This window comes from Apteryx mantelli, chromosome 1 (genome assembly GCF_036417845.1).
Source record: "Apteryx mantelli isolate bAptMan1 chromosome 1, bAptMan1.hap1, whole genome shotgun sequence".
NCBI lineage: Eukaryota > Metazoa > Chordata > Aves > Apterygiformes > Apterygidae > Apteryx > Apteryx mantelli.
In genome coordinates this window covers 133,874,157-133,887,126 of record NC_089978.1, presented here as the reverse complement: position 1 = coordinate 133,887,126, position 12,970 = coordinate 133,874,157, and the positions used below count along the sequence as shown (strand labels likewise).

Here is a 12,970-nt window from a genome sequence, read left to right as displayed (position 1 = left end):
GGAGGGAACCATTTTTACTCAGGGTTAGTGTCAGAAGAAAATGACAGAGAAAAGGAAGAAATAGAGGGACCATACACCTTACAACTGGCAACCATCTCGGGGATATGTATCCATTTCTGGTCAGTCCCTCATAAAAAAATTGTTGTTTGGAAATTATTTCTGACATTCAAAAGTCTGCAGAGGTGGAGACTGAAGAATTTCAACTACTCAGTGTAGACAGAAAAGATAATTGCCAAGCAATAAATAGAGACTGAAGGTAAATTCTTGGTTCTAGTAACAGTTTCTGATCACAAGAAAACAGTGAGACAGATATAAGGACAAAATTCCTGGTGCATGTAGTAGAGATCACAAAGGAACTGAGGGCTCCAGGTACTTCTGCAGTGCTTTAGCTTATTAGATACAGACTAAAATAGAAGTCAGCTTGCTCAGGTCAGCCTGAAAGGGGAAAAGAGAGGGATGAAAAAGCAATTTCCAGCAGCATTTTTGGAGTCCACTTCTATATGCAGTGTGAAGTAGAGAAGACCTAATGATCCTACTGTAGAGACAGAGCCATAGCAGGGCATTCAGATGCCTTCCTCTGGATGCCCTCCCCTAAACCTCTCGGCCACCAGATATTCTCTCCTTTCCACACTTTCTGTTCCTTCCAGCCATATCCAGATGTAGATTCTGGCTCATCCCAAGAGCAAGGACCAACAGCTCCTTACCCTGGGTGGCAGCAAGGCATGGCAATAATTTGGCACCTGGGATAACAGACTCTTTTGCACACCTTTTCTAGGACTGTGTGCAGGATTATTGTCACAGGAAGGAACTGGGTATCCATGGGAGTCCTGTACCATACATGGTGTGTAAAGTTGTGTGTGTGTGTGTTTGTGTGTGCAACAGGAAGTTTGAGCACCGATTATAAAACACAGAAAACAGACTTTTTCCACACAAAGTGGTTCAAAATATGGACGCATTGCTGTGTGATATGTCGTGTTATTTGAACACTTAAATGGGTAGCATCAGGTTTCTATTGTAATCTTGAGATGACCATCCTGCAGTTCACTGTGTCTGCTCTTTGCTCAGGTTTGGCCTTCTTTACTTTTCAAAACTGGAGTAAAAATGGTTCAGTTGTTTGTGGGGGCAAGGCGAGGATGAAGTGGGCAGTTTGCATGTTCTAAAATATGAAATTTCCCTCTTTTCTGCAGGCATGTGTTTTGGAACAAGAACTGGACATTTTGCAGAGGGATATTTTAGTTCCACTCAGATTTGGTAAAAGTTACCATTGGCTCAAGTTCATTGAAGGTTTTTCTAGGCTCAGTGTGACCTCGTGAGCACTCTGTTGCAGTGGGTGGACTCCAGCGATGCAGTTTCTGTACCTGGTGATCGTGCTTTGGGAAAGAACTTGGGAAGATGCAGCAGCAGGGAGAACTACTTTCTCCTTTTTTCCTAGGAGAAAGCAAGAAATAGAGAAAGTGAAAACGGGGATGGTACCAGATCATCTCTTCCATTCTTTGATTTGAGCTCGATTTGTGTCACTGTGTATGAATCTACATCCATTTACATGTGCACAGAACACTGAAATATAGAAAAACAGATTTTTTGAGATTTTTTTCCTCTCCTTACAAAAACAAACACTCCCCAGTCCTCTTCCATGAAAAACAGTTCTCAAAGCTCCCCTTTGTCCTTAGAAACAGATATATATCCTGCCCAAATTCACTTATTTCACTTAAGAAAATAGCATTTCCTAAAATCAATCTGAAACGTGTGTTCTTCACAACACACACAAACATAATTCATAAAGGGGAGCATGACCAAGAATCTTTTTTCCTCTTCCTTAGCCACTAGAGGCACTTATAGTGTAAGAGGCTGAAATACCTTATATTACTAAGAAAAATGTAGAGGTTGCAAGTCTGCCAGAGTGAGTAACAGTGGACAATGAATGAGGCAGAATGCTGCAAAAGGGGGAATGAATTTCTGCTGTGTTTAGGCTTCACTACATTTCAGATTACTCACAGTTTGCCCCAGACTTCCTTTGAAATAGTGTGCAAATGTGCAAGACTGCACAGGCAGGAGAGCACTTGAGTGGAAGCTGCAAAGTTAGTCCTAAATCTGCCACCCCCAAAGTGTCCAGTACTTTGAAACTTGAATATTGTCCCAACTCTTTCTGTACACACTGTCAGTATATAGACAACTCAGTATGCAAGGGTTCTGTTCACACAAGAGTGGTAAGAGACAGTGAAAACAAAGCAAAAACTATTAAAAAGTAAATCAGCAGAAAACTCAGATGTCCAAACATCAGGAATATCGGACAGTAGGAGCACAAGTTAGATGTGGATTTAGGATGATGTGTGACTGGACTGGTCTGATGCCTTCCCTCCTGCAAACATGTAGGCATATTGCACACCCAAATGAACTAGGTACATGGGAGTGAGTGTGTAATTAGTTTATAGAGTCCATGGGCCACATCTGGCCTGTCAGAAAAATCAGCAATTCTGTAGGAAATTTCCTCTCTGATGTTGCTTTGCTGGGACATTCATGACTTGGACAGGGAGTGGGTTGCAGAGGAGAGGAACTGTTTTTGCAGCCCACCATTTGCAGTTTTCTTGCTTGACCTGTCCTACTGCCCCTGTCCTGTGCATTTAGGTCATGTGACAAACGGGCTTTCCATCTGCTGAAATAAGTTGGAAATATGTATAAATACCACAAGAAATGACAGGATTGAAGGACTCTTTTAAACAGTCATGGTTAAAGCAGCATGTTTAGCCTATTATTCATGGTTTCACTTCATTCACATGGTTGCTAGGTATTCATACAGTTACTCAGGAACTCCTGAAATCTTTTGAATTTTAGTGGGATACAGGCAGTACATTAACTAAGCAGTTTACAGAGGCATATGCTGGAAAGTTAATCTGAATGAATTTTTACCAGATTAACTAATTTACACTGAAATCTTGGGTAGCTAGTCTTTAGAGGTGAAGCAAGCAAAATCAGGCCAGGGTCATCTTGGTTCTCAACAGCAGTTTCCACATAAGTGGCTTAATGCAGTTTAGCAAATCAACCTTAAATTAACACCTTCATTTGGTTCAGCATAATTTTCCTGAATGTCTCTGTGTATACAGCCCCTTGCAGAGGAATTTCTGTAAAGTTGATATGTTTTAAAGCAGCATGAACATTTTTTTTCCAGTTTAAAACAGATTTCTTGAGATTGGTTGAAAAATAAGGAACAGATTTAAGGTAAAATGAAAGAATCCACTCTTTACCTAGCCTGGAGAGCTGCCTATAGAGCTTAACATTGACTTGCTTAGTTACATTGGTTAAATAATTCTTTCTAATAAAGCCATTCTAAAGCCAAAAAATGAATTCTTCAAATACATATTATATCCATGCAAGCTTCTGGCAATGAGAGACTAATATAAGCAAGAAGAAAACCTACTTAGACTGCACTAATGATGGAGAGAGGTGGCTACATGAGATGTTCTGCAGAAAACCCTTCTCTTGGAAGTACAGTTTACTATCCTGAAAAAGGAGGAGAGGCAGGAAAATCATTGTAATTAAAATGCACAGAATTGTTTTGATGAAAAAAAATTCATAATGAAGAAAAGGAAAATTATGTGGGAAAGGGTAGGAAAAATAATGTCATCATAAAATGAAATGAAATGAAATGAAAAACATGGGGTTGGAAATATTGCAGAGCAAAACCACTCCTACATAAGGGAAGCACCAGGAAGGCAAAATTCAGGTTGCATTGACTATGTAAGAGTGAATTACAGAGCAAAACTCAGCCTGAATTAGAAGGGTTTTCTGTACTAACTATGATAATGCTTGCTGGAGGCTCTAAATTGGAAGTCAGTTTTAGCTAATATGTTGCTAATTTTTTCCTTCTCTGTTAAATTGTTTTTCATTTTCTGGTGCACTGAAAATATCTCTGAATAGGACCTTACCAATATATGAACTTATACCACAACCCATGCAGGCAGCCGTACTAGAACACTGGAGAAAATTCTCTTTGGCTTGAGGGGCTCAGAAGACAATCAGAATTTTTTTTTTTTTTTTTTTTTTTTTTTTTTAAGTAGCTTGTTGGACTGACCACAGGACCTGGTTTTGGGAATCATTTCATGAAGAAGACTGGCCAGCTTCTCTCACTATCCGTTTGTATTTTGCAGTATCTCCCTCCCGGCTGCAGCAGTCTCTTGGTGGGAAGTAAGGTGTGCAAGTGCATGAACTATCACATGCTACTCTGCAAAAGGAGAACAGAATTACTACTTAAGTTTGCCAAGACATTCTATCCTCTAGTAGAGGTGAAAGAAAATCAAGCTAGAGCAATGTAAAGCAATAAAACGCTGGAAAAATAGGAAATTAGCAGTCTATAGCCAGGCTCTGCAGCATATTGCCCATACAGATTTTCAGAACAGAATATTTTTTGTCAGCCTTCACAGAAATAACCCTTATTGACCTTTAATAAGGAGCAAAAGCAATTTTGGAGTAACTACTGTAAAGAAACTAAAATGTGCAGAGGCTTAACTCCAGACTTCAGCACCTGGCGTGAGCAGTCAGGCCAAGCAGTGGTAGGGGAGCAGGGTGGAAGAAATGGAGAAGAGGAAACACTGGGAACTGCTTTGAACCTTCTCCACAGAGTCCCCACAGTCTCTTTTCTACTACACAGCAGCTGAGCAGGATCTGTTGGCAGCGTCTCTGTTTATTCTCCTTGCCACCTTTTTCTGCAGGGCCCCATAGGGACCCGGGTTGTGCATTGAGCTCCGTTTGGGCTCACTTGCCCTGAGGAAGTGCAGTGATTATATAGGGTGGGGAGAGGTAGAATGGGATTGACTTTTGTGTGCAAACCATGAAATATTTACACCAAGCCCTTTGGAAATTAGGTTTTTCTTTCTGAAATCATCTTGTGGCATTGCTCCTTTTGCTGCTTTTCTGCTTCGGGTTGCTCTTTCATTTGGTAATGTACCTCAACGAGCATTTTGTCAGCCTGGCTAGTAGTTGCTTTCCCTGTCTTCTGTGTAACCAAGAACCTCATCCAATACTTTGTCTCTTTTATTGGTTTTCATCCAGATGTTCTCCAGCATTTTATGAAAGGTGAACTCCCCACCTTACACACACTAGCATTCATACATAGTCCTGAGGCTTCTCTTTGGAAGTTGAAAATTGAAAAATGAGTGTAAAAAGCCTCCTTAGAAACAACTTCCTCAATCAATAAATTAAGGAACACATTTTTCAAAACTGCCTGTGGGTAATTTTGGAGGAAAAACCTGAAACACTGCGTGTGCATATTTAGTTTGCATGGTGTTTTATAGATTTCTCAGTGTTTGTCTTAAAAACCTGGATTAATTTAATGCAATTGCACAAACTGTACAGGCAAAACACCGGTCAGACATTAAATTCTAGTTTTGGTCTGAATTGCCTTTGCATGCAGTCAGATGAACTACGAATACAAATAATTGTACAGCCAGTATACCGTGCAATTCTGAGAACTCAGACCGCAGAGTTTACCTCTGAAATTCTCCAACTTCCCTTCTCATTTTTTTTGGTAAGAAAATAAAAAAGGTGAAGCTGTTGTTATGAATCAAGCTGCTTGTGTTGCATTGCTAAACTGTGCCTTTCTTCTCCACTGGAATCTGTAAGTGCAGCTTCTGATGACATTGTTGCAGCTGCAGGGATCTGCTCAGTGAAAGAGGAGGAGCAGGAGGAGGATGGCAGCTGCCCATTTTTGTTTTCTAACGTGCATGGGTTGAAGAAAGAAGAATCCCTCATGGGATTTGATTTAGATGGTTTTGGCAGCTGTAAATTACTCACAGCATGCTGCAGAGTTTGTGCTGTGAGATATTTTCAGTTCCGTTGAAATCTCATGCTAAAAAAACCCCTCACTAACTCAAACAAAAATAAGGGAGCAGGACAGGAGATTGCTGCAGACGTCTTTCAGCTGGCTCATGGCTGCCTGCTCTACAGGAGGAGTTTTAAGGAGCTGGATTCACTACTTCAGGAACTCTGTGAAGAAAAAACATTGAATGGCACTAAAATACTGGCTTGCACTGTTACTGGCAATGAAAGTACTTTTCTTTAGATGTTGTATGATATTAGGGTAACCTTACAGGGAGTACTATCTGTTTATCTCAAGGTAATGCTGCAATACAGGTTTTTAGAGCCTTATGGAATGAGAGAGTAATGAGTTAGTACTATCTAAAACATTGTTTACTTCTGTGGTTATGCCATGAAGGCCATTTAAGTGTGATTCTTAGTCAGAGGTCAGAGCTGCTCATTATAAATTGTACCTTCACAAATAAGCAAACAAATAAACAAAAACCTGTGCTAAAATTACAAATCTGCTGTAATCGGAGGAGCACTGTGTTCAAATACCTCTATTTTGCGGAGGACTGATTCTTTTCTTAGACTGATTTCTGCTTCTTTTAAAAAAAAGAGGTGTTTTCATGACTTCTTCAGCAGAGCCTCTGTTATGAGAGAAGCTAGATTGCTTTGCATCAGGGGAGGTGTTGCTGCAGTTGCAAATGCAAAATCTATTTCAGTGGATGGGAATCTCTTGGAAAGAGGTCAGCTCAATTCTCAAGTCCCAGGCCAGCTTGCAAGGTTAAAAAAAAAAAAACAAAAAACCCCCCAAAGAAACAACAACCAAAAAACTCCCCAAATTTGCTTTGCTTGTAAATTAAGAAATTTAAAAGTCTTAATCTAGGAATGATTGAAGAGCAGGGAACACAGGCATCCTTGCTGCCATTTTTATGTTGTTTTTTCAGAGCACTCCTCCTCTTTCAGGACATTTTACACTGTAACCAGCACATGGCCATACAGCCTCCCACACCCAAATGGAGCCTGCAGCAGAGCAGGGTACCTGCAAAATCATGCTGGTGGAAAGTGAATAAGAGCTGCTCACCTTTCTTTCCACCTGCAGGATCATCCCAGCTTTCCTTCTTACTTCACAGCTCAGCTCAGTATCTGCTTTGCTTTTCTGTTCCGTGTACCACTATACAATACAGAACAAAACATTTTAATGAGTGGAAATACCCAAGAAATTAAAAAAAAAAGATATTGACATGGGAATATTGACATTTTTACCTCATCAAAACAAAGAGGCTTTGAAATCATCAAAATGAAACAGGAAATTCGACATATTTTCAATTTTGACATCAATAATAACACCTCTTTGATAGACTTTTATAAAATTGCATTTTCTGAAACATTTCCATCAACATTTTTGACCAGCTTCAGTCATTACAGTTACTGTCACCTTCTCATTTTACTTCTCACCTTCTTGGCTCAAGAAAGAGACATGAAAAATGCTGGTATCTTGTATGAATAAATTAGTCTTCATGGATGCCCAGCCTTCTTTATGTCTTCCTTTTCTCAGTGGATCCTTTGCTGCAGGTAGGAATATAGCTTTCATGTTATATGCAGTTCACCCTGGTTCTCTTAGTGGCAATGTCCGGATGGGCAGGCTTGTGCCTTCTACATTGGGCTGGATCAGTTTATGAATTGATGGCAGCAGAAGTCTACACTTGGTTTTGGCAGCCTCTGTTAGTTTTGTGCCCTTTTTCCTCGCCCCTCCGAGAACTGATGCTGGAGCAAGAGCTCAGAGTTGCCAGGCAAGGTGGAGTCAAGAAGTACTGAAGCTAACCTGGGCATGGTTAACCGGGGAGAGAAGATGAAGATTGCCCAGTGATGAAACACTCAGTCAGTTGCAAGGGGGGCTTGGAGCTGGAGATACTTTAGGATGGATTTGAGAGCCTGAGACAGGACCAAAAGGATGGACAGGATTATATGAAAGTGCATGGAGATTTGTGCAAAAATGTATGAGATCGTTCTGCCCTATGAGTCACCCCAGCATATTAGACACATGAGTTCCCTCTCACTTTTAGCCCTCTCCTGCTGATTTCCCTTTTTGATCCCTATATTATCCCATCCATCTCCACTGGCATGGTCCTCTCTTCTTTTCTTCCCTGTTTATACACATGCACATGTGCACACACACACCTGTGGCTGGGCAGTGGGCAGCCCTGCCAACTTCTGGTCTCGTTGGATGACATGAGCTTGGTGTGATGGTCCATCCACTCCCATACCCAGCTTCTGGGCTGCAGGAGGAATACCGCAGGAGAAATGCCACTTGATCCTGCAGAATTCTTGTCGAGGGTTAATGAAAAGCCAAAAAAGACATAAAATGTCAGGGAATTCATCTCACAATTTCCACCCAAGGCAAGAGCAGGACTTCTGCAGTTAGTTCGGTACTCTGGGTTATGAATGGGTGACTATGCAGGGTAGGCATGGCCGCTGCAGGTCATAGTTACATGCTTTGGTATTGAATTTTGATGCTTGGAATTGAAGACTGTTTTAGGAACACTGGATATTTAAGTCACAATCTCTGCTTTACAAAGGCTTCTAAATGTTTCTGCTACCAAGAGTACCTGTATGACACAGGAGGAAGGTGTGCTGGGGTCAAGGTTTCCATGCAGCCCGGAAAGGTACCATGTCTCCAGCTCCTTGGTTTTGTACTTCTCCTGAAGAAACTAGCATTTGAGGACCATGGGCCTTGGCTGAGCCTTGTTCAGGCAGTCCCTCAATCTCCTTGTTTCCAGCACAATCTATGTTTTGTGCTGGGTGCCAGCATGGTGCCAAAGGTCTCCTGAGCAGGAACCAGAGGGATTTCTTTTGAATTGCTCCCCACGTTTGTTTCTTTTTGGGCACAGAGGGTGAGGGAGTGCAAGTGAAAGGTGCAGCAGTCTTGATAAATGCAATTTGAAAACATTCAGTATTCAATACTTTAAGGCTGTGAGAAGGATTTTGAGCCAGTAGATATCAGAGGGTGAGGAAAGAGGAAAGAAACAATGAGGACTGCAATAAATTAGGTTGTTACATGTTAATTTTGTATAAAGCACCTCTATCCCCTCTCTCCCTACTATCAGGGAAATACCGAAGATTGTGGAAAAAAAATTTTTTTTCTGTTCCTCTTCTGGATTAACAGCTGCAAAAGATAGGGCAGCTGAGCAGTTTTCATCCCTGGGTTCCTGTGAGTGCTCTCTGATTCACATATTGGAGGCTTCTGTTGATGGAGAAAAGAAGATTGAGGCCATACCTCAGCCTGAGGCCAAAAGATATGATGACAATTTCATGCTATTGTCTGTTCTCTTACACATTTTCTTTGTATGCGCTTCATATAAACCCATAATCTCAGTCTTGATCACAGTCGTATCTACTTGGGCTTCCACAGGGTAGTTAGGAATGTCTTGACTTTAGCTCTCTGAGATCTGACTAGGTCCATTTCAAGATCCTCTGCAAGAACCTATTAATTTGAGATGGAGATGCCAAACCTTTTCTCCCATATATTACTTTGGAGAGCTGATTCCCCCTTGGTTTGTTATCTCTGTAACTGTGAAAAATGAGAGCAAAATGGAGAATGATTAGAAATCTCTAGTATCACTGTAAATGAGGAGACGTGCCGCTGAAATCAATAGTTGTAAATGTTGTGATTGAGAAGAAGATTTGAATTACTTTGCGTGAAGCTAAATGCACACAAAGAAATACAGTTCTGGGTTAAGTCTCAATATTGGAGAGGTGTCATACATTCCCTCCATAAAGCTGCATATGTTGCTTTATGTGGTTGTATGCTTGATGCAATGTGGGCATCTCACCAAAATTTAGAAATTATGCCTCGGGAACACAGAGAAATTGTTCAAACTGTTTAGCAGTGCCAGATTCATTTCTGAATTTCAGCTTGTTTTTCATTTTGCATACTCTATTTTCTCTTTATGTTTTTGTCTCTCATGTTTTTATGTCTTTCTAATGTCTTTTTAAAGCCTTTATTTTGCTTTGTTATCTGACCTGCCTGTTTTTAATGCTATATTGTTATAGCTTTTGATTTGTTTTTCTTCTCCTAATCTCTTCTTATACTGATCTCTTTAACTTTCTTCCATTTTCTTTTCTGCATGCTTTCTCTGCTTTCTTACTGCTGTGCAATCTGCAGTGTTTCTACTTGTTTCCTCTGAAAACATCTAGACTCAGGGTTGGTCTTAAGAGTTTGGGGGGGGGATGTGAGCCAGCTGATTTTCTGGGGATTCCTAAAGTCAAAGCCTTAATTTTAGTAAATAAAATATATTGTCATCTTCACTGTGGCAGGAGAGATGGCTCCTCTTTGCACTGGCTTCTGGGCCACATAGTGGAAAATGTTTTCAGTGATTCAACTTATTGGTTAGTAAGTCTACAGTCACTGAATAGTGTTCTGTATGTGTGGGCACGTTTTATCTTTTTGTTTTACTTTTTCAGTATTTCTTTGGCTTTTTATTTCTGTCTTTCTCTCTCCCTCCTTTAAACTACATTTCTCTCCATAGTTACACCACTTCATCTACTGCCACCCCCTATGCCCTTCTAGGTCCTTTTCATCTTGCTGCTTCTATCCTTTTTCTTTGTATCCTCCTTGCTCTTATTGTTCCTATAGTGCTTTGCTTCTTTAAAAAGTCCTGAGAGCAGAGAGTCCCATGCCTGTAAAGAACAATTAAAAAAAAATCAAAATATTGACTTCTCAGCTTTGGAGTTTGGAAGGTTACATTTCCTGAGACAACAACTGAGTGGGACCTAAATTCACCTGAGTTCCTCCTGGAGTGGCCCCTCCTGGACCCTGTGGCTCCAGGAGCAGAGCAAGGAAATGGTCTGTGCCTCAGGTGTCTGTTTTCTTTGCTAAGTGCTCAGGTAGCACACAGCCTTGGAGAGCATCAGCTGCTGCCATGGCAGATGTCTATGGCCAGGAAATGGGGAACAGGGTGAAGGGATATGGACTGGGTGGATGGATCTGCTTTCCGGGCTCCTCCTCCCCAAAGTAAGCTTTTAGGCCACTTTCCAGTCGGAGTCTGGGCTTTTTCCTTTCACATGTGGGGAAGCTCTGCATACATGCCTTCCTCACTGAAATGTGCAGATGCAAAAGCTGTTAAGCTGATGCTAGTGTTAGTCCTCAGGTGCTGTCAGGGAGCCTGACTCTGCCTCCTGTGCTAGGGTTTCACATTTATACTGGAAGACTTTCTGCCTTTTGGTTAATGTTAATGGATTTACTGTTACTTGTGAGGTGGCAAGTGCAGATTAATCATAGCCCGTACGAGGGAATGGCTTTGATCTGAGCAATTCTGGGAAGTGTGACTCAGCTTGGACTTCACTAGGATGGTTCTAACACAGCACAAGGGAACTGTCCTGGCAGGGGCTTGAGAGCATCATGTATAAGGAGATGTGTATGTCTCTGCACTTGGGCATGTGTGGCCCTTTTGTAAGGCCCTCAAACCACCCTTGTTCTAAAATAAGTAAGAAATTGCTAGATCTTATTGAAGAAGCCAGAATGTAATAGCTTTCTGTAACAAATTCTGGATGGAATTGCATTAAATTGCATGCAGTAATTAAAGCAGCCTGTGCTACTACAGAGGGTTTTGTTTTCTAGTGGTTTGTACTACCAAGTAAACCATGCTGCCTTATAAAGCCTGAAAGCTCTGTTCATTCTTAGACAGACTGTGCTGGCCTGTATGACTGATTTGTATGGACTGTAATGTGATTTTTGCTTAAGAGCTGTACGTTTCTGGGGGTTTCTTTCGAGTGCTTTGCAAACCTTTGAAATAAAAAGCTCTGTAGTATTTGAGTGCTTAAATAAATGAGAGGAAACCACATGCAGTAAATCAACAGGAGTGCATAGACAGTCTAAGGATCGTGCAAGAAACAAAGTGTGAAATAGCAATGATACTGTCAAAGACATATAATAAAATCAGAAAAACAGTGGCTCAGGCTCTAAGTGGCATGAAGACTGCTTTGCTCCACTCCAGCAGCTCAATATAGCAATTAAACAAACATTTTATAAGTGGAGGTACACATACTCGAGTTCCTGTGAAGTTGTGCTGTGCCTCTCTTGCTACAAGTGTGAAATGGTAGTGCACAGTTCCTGTACTGACAGTCTGCAGGACACATTCAGTGGGTGAGTGTTTGTTGGTCAGTATTTGGGGATGAGGCAGAAGTGGTATTCACTGCATTGACATTTCCGTGTTTGGAGTTACTACTTAATTCCCTGTCAGTTCTTGAGCTTTTGCCCTGCTCCCTAGCAAGAGTGGGTGAACCACAAAGGGATGCTGAGGTCTGTGGAGTGCCTCTTGACTTAATTGAGGCAACTAAGCAATTATTATTATCTTTCAAATAAATTCTCTCCTTCAAGCAAATATTGGTTTTCATACTTCAGTGGAATGTTACAGGAAACCAGGCAATAAAGCCAAAAAATACGGGGTGAAAGTTTACAAGCTCAGTCTCAGCCCTGCCCCCTGGTGCCTGTGCATTACAGTGTGATCCCAGCATCACTGTATGCAACCTGACAACTAAAGAGACCAAGTGAAGTATTTTTTGCAGTTGATCTCCTTCACTCAAAGTTGCTGGTGTGCATGTGTGTTTATGATTCCCAATTGGCTTAAACTAGACCAAAAAAGGGCACACTTGTTCTGATTTAAGTGTGGCTGCATAGACTGCTGAGATAACTGGAGCACTGTAATTACATGGGCATCATTATGCCAGGATGTTTTCCCCATTAGATGACACTGATTAATTCAATGAGTGCTCATGGTGAGCACAAAAGTGCTGTGACTGTTCTCAAGGCCTTCAAATCTTTATGGTGTATGCAAGCTTGAAGGAGAATAATGACCTGGTTGTGTAGAAGTTTCCTTCTGGGTGTGAAGAGTGCCATAGGAGAAGGCACAGAGGCATTTGCTAAGATCCGTAGCAAGCTGTGAATAAATGCTGGCATTGAGAGCCTTTCAGTAGCTTCTGTGGAGATGGTGGGAGCAGAGAAAGGGTTGAGCAGGTCCCTGGAAGGAGAAGGTGTATCATTTTTGTATGATGCAGTGGAAAAAGGGGAGGCTGTGGAGGGATTTGATACAGCAGAGGGATCAGGTGACAAGATGGGAAGTTTATCCTTGCAATAGTGTTTTAAATAAATACAACTGTTGCAAGACTGTGCCAAGTC

General features: G+C 41.3%; 1 protein-coding gene across 1 annotated transcript in view; it reads left to right on the top strand.

The window, feature by feature from the left end:
- TBX15 (T-box transcription factor 15) overlaps positions 1–12,970 on the top strand; it is a 105,024-nt gene that overhangs the window by 29,243 nt on the left and 62,811 nt on the right. The gene's annotated exons all lie outside the window — the stretch shown is intronic.